The 23,597-nt window shown below is 39.1% G+C and overlaps 1 protein-coding gene and 1 long non-coding RNA gene across 3 annotated transcripts in view; one reads left to right on the top strand and one right to left on the bottom strand.

The window, feature by feature from the left end:
• Positions 1–23,597, bottom strand: part of LOC134204518 (tyramine beta-hydroxylase-like) — a 65,809-nt gene that overhangs the window by 25,124 nt on the left and 17,088 nt on the right. The window lies entirely within an intron of this gene.
• On the top strand, positions 161–2,554 carry LOC134204506 (uncharacterized). 2 transcript variants are annotated; one of them, XR_009977879.1, is made up of 5 exons: positions 161–927; positions 1,203–1,515; positions 2,043–2,164; positions 2,242–2,356; positions 2,419–2,554. It is a non-coding gene; the product is annotated as an uncharacterized LOC134204506 (long non-coding RNA). The 2 variants fall into 2 exon arrangements; XR_009977880.1 differs by lacking the exons at positions 161–927; positions 1,203–1,515 and adding an exon at positions 1,675–1,693.

Below are 23,597 nucleotides of genomic sequence, written 5' to 3'. Positions count from 1 at the left end.
TAGCTAGAGAGAAAGGGGGTAAATAAGGGGGGCAGAGGGGGATCTTTTTTTTAGTAGGAAAACACATCCGGAATATTGTTCGATGTTTAATTTCGCAATTTTCTGGCGTCGTTTTATCTTCGAGCTAACACCCCGGATAAAAATTTACAGTACCTTGTATGGCTTAACCCATTAAAATACCATAGGTTGTATGTCAAACAATACAATCTATGGTGCCTTTAATGTAGAATTCCCACGGTTGTAGAGAACCTTTATTGTACTTACTTAAAAATCACAATAATTTTAAACGTTAACAATACATTTTATAATATATTTATTGTTTCTTGTGTTTTGTTTTGCGCATCAAAAAACGAAACAAACGATGCATTTTTCCTGACTTGTTAATGATATAATCTTGCCTTGAGTTCAAAAAAATACAATTTAAGAATATTCTATTGATTTATTATAATGATAAAATAACAATTGAAAACAATAAAACAACAATAGTTGAAATTTTTTTTATAAATTGATTTTAAATATTACAAGTCTTGAAATGATCACCCACTTCTACAGCACATTGCCACCCTTCAACACATTTCAACATTTCGTTCAAATTAATTCAAATTATTCTGGCAACACTATCGTTTTGAACGGTGTTTTTATTTTTCTTTCTTGTTTATATTTATTTCTTGATTAAATGTTTTTTACAAAATATTTAAAATCCACTAAATATTAAGATCTAAAATCAATAAAATAGAGGTGTATTGTCGCATGTGATTGTCCCGTTATAATAAAAACCCCGTTTTGTTCACTTTTGTTAGATAGGTAAGAAAGAAAAGTTGTGCTTGATGTTTAGACATTTAGCTGTGCGTCTATCTGGTGTCCGACAAGTACATATGAGCAGCTATGTTTGGAAGGAGGCAGATATTACTGCTGTACAAGAAACTGGTAAGTTTTGCGCGAAGAACTAGTTTAACCCTTGTAAAGGCTCCTCCAAACCTATAGACGATTTCATCGCTGCGACGTTTCATTTAAGCTTCCATACCAACGGCGATAGAATTGCAGTCGCCAAGTGAAGAACTGTTGCGTCGGTTGCGTCGCGTGCGTTTGGGGGAACCTTAATAACAATCGCAATACGGGATGGCGTATGCCGTAGACGGCGTGCGCTGGTCGCAAATCATAGGAATTTTCAAGCTCTAATTTTTAACTTAATTCATTTTCAGTTGCCAACATAGCAAGTCACTGTTCAAAGCTCGATCACCTTGCTGTTTGAAAACAACAACAAATCATCTTCCGGGGCAGCAAAGTTGGCTGGATTTGGCCAACCAGTGGCTCAGGCTTCGCTGTTCGGCCAGGCAAGTCCGGTGGTGGAATCGACACACCTAGAAGGTCCGAGCAACAACAGAAGTGGATTGGTTACCAGTCTGCCACAAGGAATGACCAGCAAAAGCAAATTTCGCTGCTGTTAAATAGTAGGACTATCTTCAGAAGCAGCGGTAATCTACATTCGAATGGATTCTGGCGGATTGATCCTCAGTAAGTCTTTTATTTACAATGGTTTACGAATCAAATTATTTCGCAATTTAATTCGCTACACAGAAACAAAAAGCATTGTTTCTTCAAATATATTGTACTTTACAATTGAAAAGTGCGATATTTTGTTCAAATTAAAAGTGAAATTGTATACCGCGAAAGTTAGTTTATCATTCTGAAAGTATGTTTAATCAGTTCTGTTAATTTATTTAAAAGTTCACACTTTCACTGTTAAAACTGTAAAACTGTCAAATCGCACTATAAACAAATCAGTAAAAGGCATTAGATTTGGGCACCCCAAAAAAAAATAAAAACATTTTTATTTAAATTAATAGATTTTCAGTTTGAAAACATTTCGAATAACATGGTGAAAAACACTTCAAAGTATTACAAAATGGGATCTAATCTTTATTGAATTATCTAAACCAATAAGAAGGCTTTAGAAATTAGCATCACGCTTCTTAAAAGTGAAATGCAATTCTAGTATGCCAAAATATCAGAATCATTTCTTACAGTGTATTCATCCGCAGTTTTTCCCGCACCCGGTCTTCTCGTCGCGAGGGGCAATCGTCCGAATACCATTAGAAACGTCGCATCCCGAACAGCTTAAGTGCTTCAGAAGAACGGATACTATATTTATTTACATCATCAGGTTAGTTCAATCGACATTTGGCTCATTTTTCAGCTTCGTTAAAAATTAAAATCCATTTTATTTCTTATTTTCACTAGGCCACTGGCTGACAAAGAACCGTTGAGGACAAGGCGGTTCACCCAAAGAGGCTTTTACTAATCGGATAGGAGCAATGGACATTCATATGACGACACTGTGGAAGCCGAGAAACAGGTTTGTTTGATTAATAACATTGAGTTTACCGCTTCGTTATTATCGTTGTTTATTTTTTACAGATCCAAAATGCCGGCTAAATCATTGAACCAGATGGTTTATTGACGAAGGAGCAAACTATGTGGCCAATTATCAATGTGCATACGAACACAAGTTGAAAATGAAATAAAAATAAACATATTTTCCATGACATAAAAACTATTGATACATTGATACTTTGGGGTAGAGGAAAAAATTCGTTGGCAGGGGGTGACTTGGGCAAGTGACAGAGTTAAACTTCATGTCAAATTTAAAATATTAAACTTTTTTTTCTATAGTGTGTCTATTTTGATTTCATAGTTCCTCAATATTATTTTAAAAAGTTTGTACTTTTATTTTCAGAGCTGCATGTCACTTTTGAAACATGGATATAACAAAAGTGTTTGTACTTTTATTTTGAACATACCGAACTCTCTACGAAAAAGAACCAACGCAACTTTTTATTTTAACCAACGTTTTTTTTAATTTGATAAATGATTTTTCTTTCTGTGTATAAACATTTTTTTTAAATCAGTTTGTTATATATGCAATTTACTTAATAAATTCTTCTTGGCGTTTCAGAGATGCTCAGATGCTCAGAGCCGGAGGACGGTCTATCGATTGGCAAAGTATCATGACAAGATACTTCAGACACACAGGCGTATACAACCGATCGGGTCAATTCCCTGTAGTTCACTTGCAGATAACCGAAATCAAGTCTTCGTGATTCGGATTCGGATGGTTCGGATAGCTCCGCCAAAAAAATTTCTCCCTTAAGGCTCGATCCAACATCTTGAGAGCTGGGTGTTAATTCCAGCGACCCTCATTTCAAATTGCCCAAAGGTTCCAAACCGGAGGATGAAATCTTCGCACAGAATCGAGTTTAGTTATGACGGCTGAACTGGATGCCCAGAACTAAATTTAACATCAGAGAACCAATATTTACCGATATTTGATGCCCCAAGCCCACCTGCGTTCGGTGCATCCGTTGCCGGCGCGATATAGACGGCTAGTGCCTTCGGAGCATAATCAATTTTGGTGCCGATCCTGGATCCGATCGTTGCCGCTATTTCAAGGTAAATTTTCCATATTGACACATTATTTTATTAAACACAAGCAGTGGCTGGTCTGCCATTGCCAGCGACCAGGCGCTAACGTTTATGCATAAACCGCAGCATGAAGTTACCCAATGGAATGAATGGATTCATTAATACGTTATACCATTCATTTAGATTTGCTTTCCACATGTTCATACGTTTTAATTTTTTAAATTTTTCTTCTCTATTCCAGCGCGCTATTTATTAGATCTTCCAGCCTTTTCGGTGGAGTCAATTTAACACCGGCAGCATAAGTACATGAGATTCAAAGACGCATCATAGCAGGAAATCGCACACACTTTGGACCGCTCAGATTAAATATAATTTGCGCCATAACAAACAACTATCTACAAAACGCTGATTAGATTATTAAATTTATTTTAAATTTATATTTAATTTACAATATATTTTGTTTCGCAATATATTTCATTAACAAGAAAAATCTACATTTTTGTGAGATACAAAAAGATTTTTATCATTACAAAATATCATCACACTTTGTAATATCAATTCAATATTACAAATTATAATGGTGTTTTGTAAAGAAGAAAACTTTTTTTTTGCATCCCACAAGAAATGTGATTTTTTTCTATGTTAATGAAATAAATTGTAAAACACTAAATTTTATTGTGTTTGTATTGTATTTTTGGAGTGAAAGTTATTCTAAACCCTATTGGAATTGAATGGTGAAACAATAAAAAAAATAAGGAAAAACATTCAAAACACAATGTTTTCTATTGTTTTGGCCCTAGAAATCGTCCCATTGAAGAACCGTAAAATCAATTGTTTTGCTCTAAATTTTGCATGAAAAATTTTCAAATTTTTTATTGTAAAGATACATAACAACCCCTATTTTTTATTGTAAAAGTCCCATTTACCATTCGTTTTATCGTGCAAAACCATAAATTCTTATGCAATTGTATTGTCACATTTCCATTACGTTCAATGGTAACTAATATGTACTAAATGGTGACGTAACAGTAAAATTTATGATTTTTCAATGATATTTTTTATCCGGGACGCCAGAAAAACGAAGTTTGCAAATTGATGAATGATGGGAACTTAGCGATGGCATCTGTGCAATGGGATCTGATACAACAGCAGCAAATACAGGAATAAAAAGAGGCGCTTGTACCCTAATCGAGAAGCGGATTGGCAGAGATCTTTTATGGCTGGCGTGTAGGCATCATATTGCCGAAGTTTTGATGACAGCAGCTTGGGAAAAAACTATTTCCTTCAAAAGGCCCTTCTTCAAGTATTTTTATAAAATTTAAATCGGCATGGCCTACTATGGATCAATCCTTTGATGAAGATATGGTAGACGAAAACATTATTGAGATCCTTGGTGATGAAACACAACATTTGATTGAACTTTTGAAAAACCAACTCAATATTCAACAGCAACGACAAGACTATAAAGAGTTGCTAAATTTATCTTTAGCATTTCTTAGTGTGAAAAGAATTAAATTTTCAGCACCAGGAGCACATAGCAATGCCAGACGGATGGCGAAAGCAATATATTGTCTTAAAATATGGCTTAAAATAGGCCAATTTGACATGACCGATGATGAAAGGCAAAAAATTCCAGTAATGCGTGCTTTTGTTTTACGAGTTTACATTTGGTCTTGGTTTAAAGCTCCTTTACCCTCATCAGCAGCACGATATGATCTAAACCTGGCAAAAAAATTGATAACTTTACGAGATGCTTTCCCTGATCAATCAAGACATGTGTTGTGTATATGGCTGCGGCTTCAAGATTTGCAAATCATCTATGGTACTTGAGTGAAGAACTAATCGCTCTGGCTTTTTTCGACCCAGAAATATCTATTGATGAGAGAAAAGAAACAATTAAACATCAACACAATTAAAAATCTTGTCAGGGTGATGAAGTAAGAAAAATAAAATTGAAAATATGTACGATCGATAAGTTGACTTCTTGTACGGATTTTGTTTCTCAAAATACGATGAATTTTTTTGAAATTTCTGGAATATCTGCAAATTTTCTCAAAGAAGATCCTAGTATATGGGATGAATTGGAAGAATTTGTTGAAAGTAGGAATAAAATTAATTCATTTTTGGTAGTGAATGACTGTGCTGAAAGAGGAGTTAAACTAGTTTAAGATTTTTGTGGAAAGCTGACAAAAAATGAAGAACAGCTTCAATTTCTTCTCAAAGTTGTTCAACAGCATAGGCAAAATTTTCCAGGTTGTACTCGCTTTATTATAAAGGAAGGCCTAGCAGTTGAAATAAATAATTAATATAGGTATAAGTGTTGTTTGTTGATAACTTTGTAGTTTTATACAGTTAATAAATTATGCTATAAACATTGAAACTGTTGTTTGAAAAATATATAACTTATATAATATCCCAGGTCTTTCTGTCCTTCTGTCCCTCTGTCTGTAACGATTATATCATATCGTTCTAAAATTGATGCAACGTTCATCACGATGTCCGAAAAAAACTCGTTACAAATATTTCATGAATTTTGTCTCCCCTTAAAAACTTCAGCTCGTTGGCTTCAGTGGTAAGTCACCCCCTCCCTCTCTAGCTACACTACTGTACAGAGCACGGAAAGTATTTACCAATCGGATAAAAATTCGCGAGATTGCGTGATAATCATGCATTTAATTTCGCACGGCACCGAATACACCTGCATCGCCGCCGCAATGGTCGGTGGTACGTTGCTCTCATTTTAAACACCCCTGGGAGACACGCTCGACACCCTCGACTTTGGATGCTTATAACTTGGCCAATTTCAAAGGGATTTACATCCGGTCTTCACCAGTTGCTTCCTTATATAAAAAAGGTTCTACATTTTGTCCACAACAGGAATCCGTCGACTACAGCGCCACCTAGAAGCAAAAAACTGAAACGGTTGCGCTTCCCCATACATTTGGATCACTTTTCCCATACAAACTTTGAGCCATTTGCGCACGCCAACCACTGGACCGAATGAGCTGAAATTTTCATGGAAGCTTCTGGGACCCCCAAACTGTTATTTAAGGGTGCAAGGTTTGAAATTCCAGACTTTTCACTTTTTCCATATAAGCTTGGGCCACTCTAATGCTGCCTGTTGGAAAGGCATCCTTCATGGCATGAATTGGCAGTTAATTTATAATTAAATCGTGCTCAATGACTATAAAAGCAATATTATTTATTGAGCAGTTGAAACCGATTAAAACATTATGCCGATACGACATGTTTTATAAATTGAGATATAGTTACGACACAAATTATAAGCAACTCGGCCGTACGAAAACCATTTTGTTTTTGTTAAATGTCTTGGCTGTGCATGACTTTTCTAAAGCATTTGTTTAGTTTGATTGCTCTAATTGTAATCAAGTGTCGGTCTTCCACTGTCATTAGTCGTCTGAGTACATGCGACCGCATGCGTAGAGCAATCAAACTCATCAAATGCTTTAGCATTTATTATATTTATTCGAGTTCATGCCACATATCCAATTTTGAGCTAAATAATTTAAAGCTAAAAAAGGATTCGATAATAAATTACTTTGATGTTTCCATGTGTTTTAGTTAGATGCACTTGGGTCATCTCTTGCGCGTTTTTTATTTAACTCAACTATTTTTACGTAGATTTTCCCCATAATTTTTTTACGTGGTTTATCGAAATTGTCAAGAAATACGTGAAAACTGCAAAAAAAACGATTTAAGTTGAAGTCGTTTTTACGAGGATTTCGGGATAATTAGAGATTGCATATTGTTTGGAAACTATAAAAGTAGGTATACTAATGACATTCTTTCCTTCAAGATACAATAATGAAACATTTATACTCTTCCCGTAGAGAAATAATAACAAATATAATGAAAAACTTTCAGCAAGAAATGACTCTCGAACAACATTCGAAAGCTATAAAGGTGACGAGTGATTTTCATTCGACTTGAGTCGTTTTTCAGTGTGCTATCGAGTCTCCATAATGCCAAAACATCTCGTTATGCTTGTACCTCCTCGAGCATACTCGAACGATGATTCGTTTTCGAGATCGAATCGAAAGCCGTAATGCCAAACATGTTCGACTCGATAGAATTACGTTCGAATCGAGATGCACAATGCCACCCCTGGTGTATAACCGTAACGTTAAAAGTGACGCTTTATTTAATATCGCAAAAAATGATTCTAAGCATATAACATGCTGTTTTTCATTGCGCGGGTTCAAGGCTTTCAGAAAACACGGAAGATCTGAGCTTTTAGCAGAGTATTTGAGGCTTGATAGAAAGCTCAAACATCTTCCCAAGGCTAAAAACCGTAGCTACTGGCAAAGTTTTGTCGCAGGACTATCACAAGAAACCTCAATGAGGACACTTTGAAAAACAGCCCGCAACATGCGGAACCACATTTCCACTAACGAGAGTGAAGAATACTCCAATCGATGGATATTCAAGTTTCCAAAAAATGGTCAGTCCAGATTCTGTACCAGCTGAACCGCTATTTCAAGAATCAGTCACTGATCCCGGTTCTTTGGATGGACCATTCTCAATTCTGGAATCATCAATGTCTCTTCTTTCATAGAAAAAACTCCGCTCCAGGATGCGATATGATTAAATTCGATCTACCTAAAAATGTTCCATATATCGCAAAAAGAAAATGATCCTTTCAAGAATCGTCTATTGGGTTGAACAGAATGCATTACTGTCAAATACTCAGTTCGAGTATCATAAAGGTAAAGGAACAAGCGATTGTCTTGTGTTCCTCTGTTTAGATATACTACTGGTCTTTGCGCATAAAGAGCAATATGCTGCAGTATTCTTTTTTGTTTAATATCTACCTTCATGTTACAAAACAAGGTACAAAACTTTTAATTTACTAGTCCCGTTTCAAAACAAGTGATTGATGAATTGTATGAGTTTCTAAATAAAAAAACTGATGCTGATCGCTACCAACTTTAAATATATGGATCTACATTCCCGTTGGCCTGCCGGATATAACAATAACGCAGGGAATTCTGGGAAAAGTATCTATTTAAATCATAATTTCTTTAAGTCATAATTCCTCACGGATTAATTTGTCTAAAAAATTACGTTTTATTCTATCTTCAAAGTGAAATATTTCCAATAATTACATTTTCGACAACTTCGTCCATTGGCGCGGTAACACTCGTCATTTTATCTCCGGTTGTCTTACTTATCAAACTTTCATCAGACTGTCCTACCGCAATTTCATTAAGTTCGTGCCTGCTAATTATAGCCTTGTTACAGCCCCGTTAATCCAATTTAATGGACTTGTCTTGCTTGTTTCAACACAGTTGACGTCGACGTCGTCGTCGGCACCGCGGAAACAATGTATCTTTGTAATGTTTCGCACTTTTTATCACCTCGGTCGCGGGAAATATTTTCCCCCAACTTTGCATGACGCCGCATCAGCAGACGACGACGAACCAGCCAGCATCCACCACGTGCCCCATTATGATGGCCGTCATAATTCTTTGTGATCCACCCGTCATCGACGGCACGGCGCACGCCGCGCTCCGTGGGTGGCTTAGAATCGATGATGAGTTGAGGATGCGAAGTGCAAAAGAGCAAACATTCCGCTGGGGGACTCCTCTCGGCTCGCACACCGGGCAAGCAGCACACTGTTCTTCTAAATGACATTCCTGGTCGGTTAGGGTCGTGTCGATGGCAAATGAAATTCTTTCTTGCATATTTCCCTTCCATTGTCCTGCGGTGGCGGCATAGGTGGTGAATATCTTCTGCCCCATTATGATGATGGGGGATTGTTCTATTCTTCCGTGATGCCGCGGTATGTCGATTACTTGCCGGCTGCTGGTGGGAAGCAGTATCTCTCTCTACTCGACTCTATATCTAAAATGGTTTGCAAATACCTTTTCCTATCAGGACTGTTTCCTGATGCACAACTTCGGCTGAACTCGTCCAAGTGGCACCGTTAGTTACGCTGTGATCCAAAAGCCTTCAATGTTGAGCTTTCTACTGGATGCGTTTCAAAACTATTTGGATACTCGTTATCTATAACAATGAGGTTTGTATTGATGGCTAAAATACCGGTGGCTTCTGACAATGGAAATTTTTATTTCTTTTGTGTTTTTTATCTTGACATTACCTTTTTTTACATTTCAGCTAATGGCGGTCAATAATTATGGTATCAAAAATTATCGTATGAACTAAAATTGATTTAATGAATTTAATTATAGAGATTACTAATAGCGAACTAACCAAAATCTCTTAGTTTTTTGGCATATGAAAAAATGGAAAGTTATTACAATATATTGTTTTTTTTATCGTTCGTTTTCAAATTTCAAATCCATGGATCCTATTCTACATGTATGTAATAATATTACACCAAAAAATGGAAAAAATATATATATCATTGCTGCTTGAAACAATCTTTGTTGGAAATAAAGTTCCAATAATTCTGTTCTTTTGAATCACCGTAGGTGGTTGGTTGTCGATATATGAGCAAAGCTCCCCTCAATACGATCTCCGCATTCCGGCACGTTTCGATCATCTTTCATTTTTTACACTCTTTCCCATCTTGAGGAGCTTCCACCCGACATCATCGTTTGAACGACCTTAGAGATTCTGTTTGATATCATTATTCTCCATAATGTAGATGCATGCCAGAAGCTGTGAGCTCATTATTTTTCCCTAACGTCGACGTGTTGTCGTTGTCATCGTCGTCGTCTTTTCCCCGTCGTTGAGACTGTTTGACCACTTTTAGGATCATCGCTATCCGCTTTTTAGTTCCAACACACCCAGTGTTTACTGTCCTCCCCCCTATCCATGTTCCATTTTTCCAAAGCCGGAAAAGCTCCATGAATAGCAATATGCCAGCTGGCGACCACGCTTCCGACCTTGGAGGGGGAAAGTTTCGGTTCTGTTTTGTAGTAGGTATACAAATTCCTGTCGCTTATCAGCGTCATTAGGCGCGACCCTTCAACTTTGGGCATCAGGAATTTTGCTTTCATCGAAGAAATCGATTCCCATGGGACTCAGGTACAATAAGAAATTAGTTACACCTAAGCCAACAAAAAAAAACACTGTAAGCCAATAACTTTCCAAAGTGTGGAACAGTTTGTTCAGAGAAACGTGCTCTGTGTGACATGGCAAGCGCTCGGATCACAAATCCCAAAACATATTATGGCCCACACTCGTAGCTTACGAAGAAACTTTTCCAATACTGTTGTTCGGCGCGGGGAGTCGGATGCAGATAAAATAATTCTTGTGGGAAAATACCTCCTCGTGTGATGGATCAAGCCATAGCACACGTGAGTTGCTTCACTCGAGGTTTTATGAGTTGTCTATCGAGATAAATCAAATTACTTAACTTTTGTTATGATATATTTAAGAGATTCGATTTCGCTTATAGATCAATGGCTGAATTACTAGACACGAACACGATTTCAGTTAATAATTAGATCATAATTGCAGTGCATAAAATATGTAATCAACTAAAGTTAGTTTGGGTAATCAACGAGATCAGTTATTGCAAATAGCAGGGAGATGGATTTGATGGGTTCTAATTTAGAACTTCTAAAATAGTTATGTTGAACTTTTACTTTAATTTGGAACGAAAAACAAAGAAAAAAAAAGATATTTGGAAGGTAACTGTGATATACAGCGGACAAGCAAAATCATCCTATGCATCAATCCTTTTTAAGTGCAAATACATGAGGTTTCATGAACTCTAAATCAAGGCCAACAAAACTAACCCTAACCCTAAGTTTCAGCACATAGTTTCAATCAAATCTGATCTATTTGCGTAGTACTCGACGCCGAATCAACAATTTCACTTCACGATACTCATTTCGCGACCACCACCTTTAAGCGAATACCACCTTTGCATCATTGATGCTCGGCATTCTTGCAACATACCCTGCCTATTGCATCCAGTGTTTACCACGTTCAGAATACTGATCTAAGCTCATGGTAATGCACCGTTTTCTTGTAGGGGAAAACAGTACATACGGCACCACGGGGCAAAATGGCCTCTCCTATGAAATTACTCACATAATATTTTGTAGGACATTTATGGACGAATATTACCATTAGGGGGAGATCCCCCAGTGCCGTACACATAAGCCATTTAACGAAAAACTCTCTAGTTATCCGGGTTATGTTTATTTGTACCCCATTTACACAAAATATGATCATTGATGATTCATACAAACTATATTTGATCATTTGAACACGTTTTTGGACGATGTATTTTGATGATGAATTTTGGTGAAAATTTTCACGGTCCAGAAAAGTGTCCCCTAGTACCGGACACTATTGCAACATGCGCAAATATGACCAAGTTTTTTTTTTCCCAAGTTCGTTTATTTGGTAGGCTCAGGCGTGTATAACACTTTACGGAGCCACGTTTCTTTGTGATATGTACAATCGACATAATCTTATTATTAAATTAGTAAGAGAGGTAAATATGACCAAGTTCCTATTATATGAGTAAATATATCATTTAGAAGTTATATTTTTCACTTGCTTCAAGTTGTAAATATTAACTCGTGTTAGTAGAGCTTATTTGACTCTCCAACTCAATTTCATACATCCTGCTCAAAATTTCCTCCATTTTCAATGACAACTTCAAATTTTGTTTCTGCTTATTTTTGTGGTTTTCTGATACCTCAGAACGAAAAAACAAATGAAATGAAGTAAGTTTAACAAAACAGGTGCAATGAACGGCTATTTTATCTCATGGAAAAACTCATTGTCCGGATCCGGGGGACAGCTAGTGGATACATAAATTTAGTTTTGCACCATAGATACATTATATATCTAACAAATCATGATTAAACCGTCTAAGACGAATTAAGTACTGTCCATTTAATTCCACCAGTTAATTTTCGTTATCTTTGCAGATACGTATTTCGACCACAACTGTGTGGTCGTCTTCAGTGTCTTGTACTTGACTCGACTTGGTCGCCATAATATGGTCTAAGTCGAGTCAAGTACAAGACTGATGACGACCACACAGTTGTGGTCGAAATACGTATCTGCAAAGATAACGAAAATTAACTGGTGGAATTAAATGGACAGTACTTAATTCGTCTTAGACGGTTTAATACATTCCACTAAACGAGCTTAATATATTTTTCTGAAATCATGATTGTTATTTGAAATATGACTAATATTGACCATCTTGACATAATCAAAATGCATTCGATTGATTTTAAAATTGTTGATTCAAACCAAATTGTTGATTGTTGATTCAAGGCGAAACATGAAATTTTTTGACATTTTTGTTCAATTTCAAAATTTGTAAAAATTTGACGACATGAGGATCTGATATTCCATGCAGGTAAAGGATTTTTCAATAGGTAGCTTTCTTTTGTAGTATATAAGATGAAAAAGGGGTCTCTGCAAGTGCCGTTTTTAGAAGTGTCCGGCGCTGGGGGATCTCCCCCTATAATTCAATATTTTTGTCTTTCTCGTATACCGTGCGGGAGCGAAATCCGTACAACACCGAAATCCGTTCACCTCATGAGATATCAATAAGTTAAAGGGGGTTAAAGGTAATTAATGTAGACATAATTGATCTTATCCTGTGCAGATACTTGGCAGTAAGCTTTTAGGGCATAGAAATGGAAAGGAGGCTTTGAAATTAAAACGACAAAAATCAAAAACAAATCGCCACCCACCAAACGTGGAGTTTTTGCCGCCATTTTGTTTTCGTGTAGAGCACAGTTGCACCAAAAGTAACTGTGTTTTAATTGCTAATTGCGAATCTTTACATAAGATAAGCGGAATACAAATCGAAGGGATCGCTTCTCAAGGTGCGTATCGAACTATTTACAGTGGTAGTTTCGTCAATCAGACTGCTTCAATTTAAATATTTAGCTAAAAAATTGCTGTACGGATTTTGATCCTTTGATTCGAATTCCGTTCGTAGTTCGAATTCGTAGTTGATTTTATTCATTATTTTATCATGTATTTCGTAGTTTTTAATGAGTAAATGTGAAATACTTCCAACTGAAAATCATTGTTTTTCGATGTTTCTGCATACATTTTACCATATAAACTTCCACGGATTTTACCAGGGGCGTCTCGTGGACTTTTGCTACACCTGTTCTACCATGCTGATAAAAATTATTCATCAAGCTGAGTGGTTTCGAATGAAAGTTGTGCATTTAATCTAATATTACAACCTTTTCTTGTACAACTTAACCAAATATTAGAAAAAAAAAACAATTTAAATAGAAAGGATTTACAAAACAATAAATAGCTTATTTATCTCTTTTGTTACAAAAATGTTTTAAATTTAGATGCACTTAAAATTTTAAACTCTCGCAAATCGTCTTAAACATAACTTGATAACAGTTGGCAATAACTGGATATTGCTCAGAATAGAGATCTTTCAAATCGGCTCATTCCACAATTCGGGGTACACGGGTCCCATCGCCGCTAATATTTAAACTCTCACATATTTTGTTGCTATAAAAGAAATGTTATTAACCATTATTAGTATAATAATTATAGTATATAATTAGTATACAATTATTGTTTGATACGACCCCAGATTGTGACGACCAATTAGTCACATTTAGAAGCTGAAATGTGTTCCAGTTATTTAATTCTTCAAATTTAGTGAATATTATACCTTTTTCTCTATGTTGATTGATTTTAAGTATTCTTAAAAAAACATTATTTAATGTCTCTTTTGAAAACGCAAACATAAATTTAATATTGTTCTTGATGCATTGCATATTCATCAGGAGAAAAAAAGAAAAACAAACTTTTTCTAATCATCGAAGTATGAACGAAAGCGTACGGCGGTGCGCCTTTCGGCAAAGCACAGCACAGTAGACACTACGATCGAGTCTAACCGAAGGTGCGTCGCGTCGTTGATTGTTCTCGCAGCGCGTCGAACGGGTTCGACTCCTGCTGCGCGCATAGCAGAACTTGCATCTAAACGTGCTTGCTTCGCATGCGAAAGAGTATGATGTGAGGAAACGGAGAAAGCTGGCAACGCTCACGCTGGTTCTCTGCGCGCGGAGAACGAGTGAGCATACCAAGGAGGAAATTATTTCAAATCATTTGTCATGGCGCAAAACATAAAATTTGTCTTTTGGCAGCGCTGCTGTTGGTTCTTCATTATGGATCGTACGACTGGCAAAAGCTTTCTTTGTGATGGGGTGTGGTGTGTCGGGGAAACACACATTTAGCTGCAAATTGACTGTACGCCAAGCATGTGGCGTTAACTTGATCTGCCTACGAAATATTTTGTTTCTTTAGATGTTTAGATGTTAAAATCATTGGAAATATTAGGTGAAACTTTGTTTAAAAAATTTACTGAGTAAATTATTTGCCCTAATAATTAATTACCAAGAGTCAAGACATTAATTTCCTACTTCTGACCTAAAAATGGTTACCTGTTCCATGAACAGGTAGAACGTATGGACGAGTCGCCTCTGGATTTTACCGCCCAAACGTTGACCGATTTGGCTGAAATTTTGTCCAGAGCATCAGGGCATCAAATAGAACCGAATAAGAGGGCGGCCCATAAAAAAAAAATTGAAAAAGTGCCACCCTAGTGTAGGAGTTTCCAAATGAATTTTTGAAGACATTTTTAAAAGAGAGCCTGAATTGATTTTCAAAAATAATTTCCGTTGGAACTGCTAAAAAAGTTTTTGGAGGTATTTCTAAAAGACTTCCCCAAAGAATTCCTAAAGGAATTTCCAGAGAAATCCATAAAAAATTGTCTAAAGGTATTTTTGAAGGAATTTATGAATAAATTCCTAACAGAATTTCAGAGGAAATGCCTTCTGGTATGTCTGAAATAATTCCTAGATAAATCCAGGAATTCCTTTGGAATGTTTCTAAGAAATCGATTAGCAGTTTCCCTCGGAATTTGCCTCAGGGAGTCCTACAAAAACTCATCCGGAAACGAATTCCAGAAAGTCTTTCGGATTCTTTCGGATATTCCTTGGAATTTCCCTCAGGAATTAGTTCGGAAATTCATACACGCATTCTTTCAGAAATTTGTTAAGGAAAACCTTGGGAAAATCGTTGAGATATTTATCTGAAAATTTCAAAATTCTTCTAAGAACTCTTTTGGTATACCAAAGTTCTAGGATAAAATTTCCTTAAGATTTTTTGAACAAGTTCCAGAAAGAATATCCAAGAAACTCCTGAAAGATTTTTCAAAGTAACTCCTGAATGAACTTCTGATATTCTTAGATATCTCCGCAAGTTTCTTTGGACATTCCGTCAAGATTTCGTTCAGAAACACGGATATACCTTCTGAAAATCCTTCACAAACTCTTTTTGAAATACCTACGAAAAGTGTTTGAGGAGTTCCTTAGGAAATTGTTTCAGAATTCCTCCAAAACTCCTACAGAAATTCAAGTTTTGAGCCGGTCAAGTTGACATTTGACCGTATAAGACATTTGACCGAATAGGTCATTTGAAAAGTGAGAAATTAGGAGTGAGAAGATAGACGTCTCAATTCTCATTCCTCATTTCTCACTTCTCACTGTAAAAAGAGAGAAGCGTGAAGTTAGTAGTGAGACGTCTTTTTACCCACTTCGGACTATTCACTTTTCATTTTTCGTGAAGGGCGTGCAAAATATGTGTGAATCAATACATATCTAGGTGGAATCAAATCAAATTTGAGTAATGTTGCACATAAAGCCTCAATCTGTCACACTTCTTTAATCAACACTTTTAATTGAGAAGAAATTTATTTTAAAAATTACTTACGGGCTCTCAATTGGAAAAAAATAAATAAGGGGGGAAAGGGCATTTAATATATTTTCTTTTCTATCTCGTTTCAGAAAGCGAACAATGGCGCTTAAACCTAGGCTATTTAGCCAGGGCAAGTTTAATAGCTTTGCCCCATCCCAGGAAAACCATCAATGGAGTGACATAAATTTCTTAGCATGGTCACTCCCATCGTTTGCTCAAACTTATTATATCATTTGCTTATGATGATATTCCTAAACTATATTCCCTTCCAACCATCCAACTCTTTGACATCTATGAGGGCGTCGGTGAGTCGCTGGCCTCTCGTTAAGTAGATGTCATATCATCATTTCCTTCCATTTCCTAGTAACGGAGAAGATGGCCGGCAATGGTGGCTTTCATGCTTTAGCGTTTTGGACCTCCAATTGGGTATGCTATTAATTCCCAAATAGTAACCCATAAGCAATTGGGGTAAGAAAGTTAAATAATATACATGACAGCTATCAGTATGCAATCTACGAAATACTCCGTTACAACGCAACGCAACGCAAGTAAATGTGAAATACTTCAAAAGTAGAAGCCTTCATGCTTCTGTGTCAATGAAAAACGTTTTATTTACATTCGATTCCTATTTTCTAATGAGTTTTTCATATACTAAGGTGCTTAAGTGTACGGATTTTGATGCGCCACGGTACAAAGTACGTAAAAGCTATATGTTCGCTCAAAAAATGAACTTTTTATAGGAGGCCCGAAGACCCATAGTGTTATATATCAATCGACTCAGCTCGACGAATTGAGGTGATGTCTGTGTGTGTGTCTGTGTGCAAAAAATGTCATTCAATTCATTTTCTAGGCACTTATTTTTAACCAATTTGTTCGCAACAAATTGCATTCGACGCAGAACCCTGTCCCATTGTTTCTTATTGAAAATTGGCCAAATTTTTTTTTGTAAAACGTTTATTGGTAGCGATATTAAAAATAGTTCATTTTATTTATTTAGTTTACATCTAAACAGATAACACTGAATCAACAATTTGACGCCACAATACACGGTTCGATGCCGCATCTCTCCATCCTCGGATACGCCTCACGTTCGCCAAGTCGTTTTGCACCTGGTCTGCCCATCTCGCTCGCTGCGCTCCACGCCTTCTCGTACCTGCCGGATCGGAAGCGAACACCATCAGGGTTGCTGTCCGGCATTCTTGCAACATGTTCTGCCCATCGTACCCTTCCGGCTTTAGCTACCTTCTGGATACTGGGTTCGCCGTAGAGTTGGGCGAGTTCATGGTTCATTCTTCGCCACACACCGTCTTTTTGCACACCGCCAAAGATGGTCCCAAGCACCCGTCTCTCGAATACTCCGAGTGCTTGCAAGTCCTCCTCGAGCATTGTCCAAGTTTCATGTCCGTAGAGGACTACCGGTCTTATCAGCGTTTTGTACATGACACATTTGGTGTGGTGGTGAATCTTTTTTGATCGCAGTTTCTTCTGGAGCCCGTAGTAGGCCCGACTTCCACAGATGACGCGCCTTCGTATTTCACGTTATTATAATTATTATCAGCCATTAGCAAGGATCCCCGTCTAGAAGGTATCCCCGTCTATCGTAACACTGCTTCCCAGGCGGGGCCTGTCGCGCTCGGTCTCACCCACAAGCATGTACTTTATCTTTGACGCATTCGCCACCAGTGCAACTTTTGTTGCTTTACGTTTCAGGCGGGTGTACAGTTTTGACACCTTTGCAAATGTTCGGCCGACAATGTCCGTGTCATCCGCGAAGCAAATAAATTGACTGGATCTGTTGAAAATTGTACCATGGCTGTTACACCCAGTCTCCGCATAACACCTTCTAACACAGTGTTGAACAACAGGCACGAAAGTCCATCACCTTGTCTTAGTCCCCAGCGCGATTCGAACGAACTGAAGTGTTCGCCCGAAATCTTCACACAGTTTTGCACACCATTCACCGTTACTTTGATCAGCCTGGTAAGCTTCCAGGGAAGCTGTTCTTGTCCATAATTTTCTAGTTTTGCAATCAGGAGCTCGAAAGTGACCTCACAGAATTGATATGACCTAACCTGGCCACATTGACATGGTCCTAGGGCATTCGGAATCCGGTCCCAGTGGACTACTTTTGCGAAAATTCCAAATTTGGCTAGCGACACATCATATGTCATATGTCATCAGGAGCTATAGTGACCTCCGGGAATCGATGTGGCCTAACCTGGCCCTCCTTAGCCGTGCGGTAAAACGCACGGCTACAAAGCAAGACCATGCTGAGGGTGGCTGGGTTCGATTCCCGGTGCCGGTCTAGGCAATTTTCGGATTGTAAATTGTCTCGACTTCCCTGGGCATAAAAGTATCATCGTGCTAGCCTCATGATATACAAATGCAAAAATGGTAACCTGGTTTAGAAACCTCGCAGTTAATAACTGTGGCAGTGCTCAATGAACACTAAGCTGCGAGGCGGCTCTGTCCCAGTGTGGGGATGTAATGCCAATTCCTGGAGGTCACTTTCGAGCTCCTGATCGCAAAATTATGACATACTAGTTGACCCGGCAGACGTTGTCCTGCATAGTAGGCGAAAATGCGCGTTGCGAACTGCCCATGCGAATTTCCCATACGAATCTTTATTTTAGTTTTTCACGATTTACTCAACCTTACTTATTATTTTCGACTAAGGAAATATCATATAAACCCGTCGGAAACTATAACGAATGTAGCTGCTGAAGGAATGAATAAAATCCATCTAGCCGTTTTCGAGTTATGCGGATACGAACACAGACCATTTCATTTTTATTATATAGACTAGTCGACCCGGCAGACGTTGTCCTGCATAGTAGGCGAAAATGCGCGTTCTGAGCTGCCCATACGAAATATCTTAATTTTAGTTTTTCATAATTTCTCCGCTTTTACTCGTGATTTCAGCATGAGGTAATATCATATAAACCCGTCGGAAACGATAACAGACATATTTGCTGAAGGAATGGAGAAAATCCATTCAGCCATTTTCGAGTTATGCGGATACGAACACAGACCATTTCATTTTTATTATATAGAAGATGATGTGTCGCAAGCTATATTTGGAATTTTCGCAAAAGTGGTCAACCGAGACCGGATTCCGGGTGCCTCAGGACAATGTCCATGTGGCCAGGTCAGGCCATATCAATTCCTGGAGGTCACTTTCGAGCTCCTGATCGCAAAATTATGAAATATTATGTGTAGCAAGTCATTTTTTTTTGTCTTTAATATCGAGACTTTCAGCCCAAGGCTAGCTCGTCTCGAGTCGCAAGTCATACTTGGAACTTTCGCAGAAGTGATCTACCGGCACCGGATTCCGGATGTCCCAGGACAATATCCATGTGGCCAGGTTAGGCCATATCAATTCTCGGAGGTCACTTTCGAGCTTCTGATATTATGACATATGATGTGTCGCAAGTCATATTTGGAATTTTCATTCCAATTTGGCCACCACGGAATATAGATCGGTTCCGGAAGGGCTAATAATCCCTAGACTGGTTAGAAAAAGTTCCATTACGGGCAGAACATGTCCGATATACATCCCCGAGTTCACCAATCACAGTATTAGGTAATTTTAACAGCATGAACTAAATGGTCAGTCGGCAATACCCACCAGTAAAAACTACCCCAGTACAATCTGGAATAACTTCGGGACCGAGTGGCCAACCCTAATTTTGCGGCCAATCCTAAATCCTAATTTGTCACTTGTCATAATCTAGAAACTCATATGGTTCTTCTGAGAGAAAATTATACAAATCGGTTCAGAAACGCCAGAGATACACAATTCTTAATTTAATTTTACCCCTACCGTCAGACGTATACCTTATAACTTCCCACGAACTCTCCAGCAGCCTTTCTTGTAGATGGGGCATATGACCCCTTTCGGAAGTTGCTCCGGTAGTTGTTCAGTTTTCCAGATTCTGACCATCAGTTTGTGCAGGCAAGTGGCCAGCATTTCCGGGCAAATCGCGATGAGCTCAGCTCCGATACCATCCTTATCAGCTGTCTTATTGGTCTTTAGCTGTTGGATGGTATTCTTAACTTTCCTCAAGTTGGGGGCTGGTTGGCTCCCATAATCTGCTGAACTGACATAGTCATCTACTCCGCTGCCTCGACTGTCACTGTCTGTACTCTCAATGCCATTTAAATGTTCCTCGTAGTCTTGCTTCCACCTTTCGATCACCACATGTTCGTCCGTCAATATGCTCCCATCCTATTAACGTTCCACGATCTGCCGGGTATCTTGCTGCAGCGCGACTGCCCGCGCTGTGTCCTTCTCCTCCAAAATATGTCATCACTCTTCATCGAACCAATCGCTCCGTCGACTTCGACCCATATACCCGACGTTGTTCTCCGCTGCGTCGTTAATGGCTGCTTTGACTGTATTCCAGCAGTCCTCAAGAGGGGCCCCATCGAGCTCACCCTCTTCCGGCAACGCTGCCTCGAGATGCTGCGCGTATGCAGTGGCGACATCAGGTTGCTTCAGTCGCTCTAGGTCGTACCGCGGTGGTCGTCGGTACCGAACATTGTTGATGACGGATAGTTTTGGGCGCAGTTTAACCATTACCAGATAGTGGTCAGAGCCGATGTTAGCGCCACGATATGTCCTGACGTCGATAATGTCGGAGAAGTGCCGTCCATCAATCAGAACGTGGTCGATTTGTGATTCTGTCTGCAGTGGTGTTCTCCAGGTGTACCGATACGGGAGGCTGTGTTGGAAGTAGGTGCTGCGAATGGTCATATTCTTGGAGGCGGCGAAATCAATTAGTCGTAGGCCGTTTTCGTTCGTCAGCCGGTGAGCGCTGAACTTTCCAATAGTCGGTCTAAGCTCCTCCTCTTGGCCAACCTGAGCGTTCAAATCTCCTATGATGATTTTGACGTCGTGGCTTGGGCAGCTGTCGTACTCACGTTCCAGCTGCGCGTAGAATGCGTCCTTATCATCATCAGTACTTCTGGAGTGTGGACTATGGACGTTGATTATGCTGAAGTTGAAGAACCGGCCTTTGATCCTCAACCTGCACATTCTTTCATTGATCGGCCACCACCCGATAACGCGCTTTTGCATATCGCCCATCACTATGAAAGCTGTTCCCAGCTCGTGTGTGTTGCCGCAGCTCTGATAGATGGTATGATTACCTCTAAACGTTCGCACCATTGATATACCTCGACGCTCTTCATCACACCTGTTAGTCAACGGACATCTATCAGCTGCTTTTCGGATCGAATGTTCGGTCCGGCAAGAGGACCCGATGTCCAGCTTACTATTTGTCCTCTACTTGCACCCTCTCATCACCAAACTCGAACGTGTCCAAGGCAACAATCTCGTCGTTGCTTATGCAGACGACATCTCCATCATTTCATCAAGCGTGCAGGCAATAATCGAGTCAAAGTCACTCTTCTCTCGTTTCAAACTCGCATCTGGCGCAAAGCTCAATCTGATGAAAACTCTCTCGGTGGATATTGAGATTCTCACGTCCGAATGTGTGAGTGGTGATAAAAGGAAAACAAACACTCCTAAATGGTGCTACTCAGCAAAGTTTGGGTAAAAATGAGTATATTTCCATATATTTTTTTAATCCTTCGCAACCATTGTGATGACTCGATCAATTTTGAGGTTATGAGCAGAAGGAAAACAAACATGTATTTACACATGCCGAATTGCACATCAGTGTGCGAGCGTTAAACGTCACTCATCTCTATAGGTGATATCAACGGCCCCAGCACGCTCAACGTTCCCTGGCTTCAAACTGCAAACAAGGTGAAGATTCTGGGTATTGTATTTGCTAAAGGCATTCGGCTCATGGTAAAGCTAAACTGGGAAAAGGTGGTGAATAATTTCTCCCACATCGCATGGCTCCACTCGGGGCGCTCACTATCGCTAGAACAAAGAGTTACGGCTCTTAACATCCTCGCCACCTCAAAAATATGGTACCTTTCCCCCATCCTCCCACCGTCTGCAGTGCACATCGCAAAGCTAACCAAAACGATGGGAACTTTCCTGTGGCGTGGTATATCCACCCTAGGGTGGCTCAAAAACACTTTTTCAATTTTTTGATGGGCCGCCCTTTTATGCGGTTCTATTTGATGCCCTGATGCTCTGAACAAAATTTCAGCCAAATCGGTCAACGTTTGGGCGGTTCTAAACTCGTTGAAAGTTTATATGGAAAAATGTATGCAGAAACATCCAAAAACAGTGAATGGCAGTTGGACGGCACAACTTACGATGAAGAACTATGCTACTCTTTCAGATCTTGAGGAATTTAATACAGAATGTTATGCAGAAAACCGCGAGAGAGTTTTCATCAGATTGAGCTTTGCGCCAGATGCGAGTTTGAAACGAGAGAAGAGTGACTTTGACTCGATTATTGCCTGCACGCTTGACGAAATGATGGAGATGTCGTCTGCATAAGCAACGACGAGATTGTTGCCTTGGACACGTTCGAGTTTGGTAATGAGAGGGTGCAAGTAGAGGACAAATAGTAAGCTGGACATCGGGTCCCCTTGCCGGACCGAACGTTCGATCGGAAAAGCAGCTGATAGATGTCCGTTGACTAACAGGAGTGATGAAGAGCGTCGGGGTATATTGGAGAGTAGGGTTATGGGTCACGATTGATGCCGAGCGAGCACATGGTTTGGTGCAGGAATGAGTGCCTCACACGATCGAAGGCATGGTCGAAGTCGAAACTGATAAGCTTTGATCTCTGTTTTTGTTGAATTTGTTGTGCCCAGCCGATCCTTCAGTGAGAGAACGGCTTGAAAGATATTGTGAGGTGGATTCGCACATTTTTGCGAGTTTGTTATGATGCGGTACGTCTGAGTTATTTTCTACAGTCTAGTTTTTAGAATGCGGGAGAATATTTTGTAGTCACTGTTCAGTAACGAGATCGGTTTGAAGGAGTGGGCTGTGTCATCGCCACCTTTCTTCTTGACGAGTACGATTACACCATTCACGAGCTTCGCTGGGAATTGTTGAGCGAGGGCTTCATTGAGAATAAGATTGAGTACCGACGGGTACCGCGTTTTCTGCGTAGAGTTGTTGAAAGTACTCGAAAAGATGTCCTTCTATCGCTTCGGATGTGTTGTAGGCTTCTTCTTATTCTCCCCGTAGGTGTGTGATCGTGGTTTTTTTTTTCTTTTTCCGTTCTCCCAGCTGAAAGATAGATATCGCTTCGCCTGCGACGTAGATTTCGTTGATACGGAAGAATGTTTGCGAGTATTCGCGCTGTAAGGCTAACATTTTCCCTTTTAAGTGGTTGATGATGGGAAGCATAGAGGGATCTTGAAAATAGTTGTCGTATGCCCGGCGGAGTTCAGCGTAAAGTCGTTGGAACTCTCGCCTAAAGCCATCGTTAACTATTTTAGATTTCCAGCGGAAAAATGATTGGATTTTGGGCTTCACATAGGAAAGCCACCACGCCATCCACGATGGGTAGTGCCGTTTCTGTCGCGTCCAG

This window comes from Armigeres subalbatus, unplaced genomic scaffold (assembly GCF_024139115.2).
Source record: "Armigeres subalbatus isolate Guangzhou_Male unplaced genomic scaffold, GZ_Asu_2 Contig634, whole genome shotgun sequence".
In the NCBI taxonomy this organism is placed as follows: Eukaryota; Metazoa; Arthropoda; class Insecta; order Diptera; family Culicidae; genus Armigeres; species Armigeres subalbatus.
This window is presented reverse-complemented; position numbering and strand designations above follow the sequence as displayed.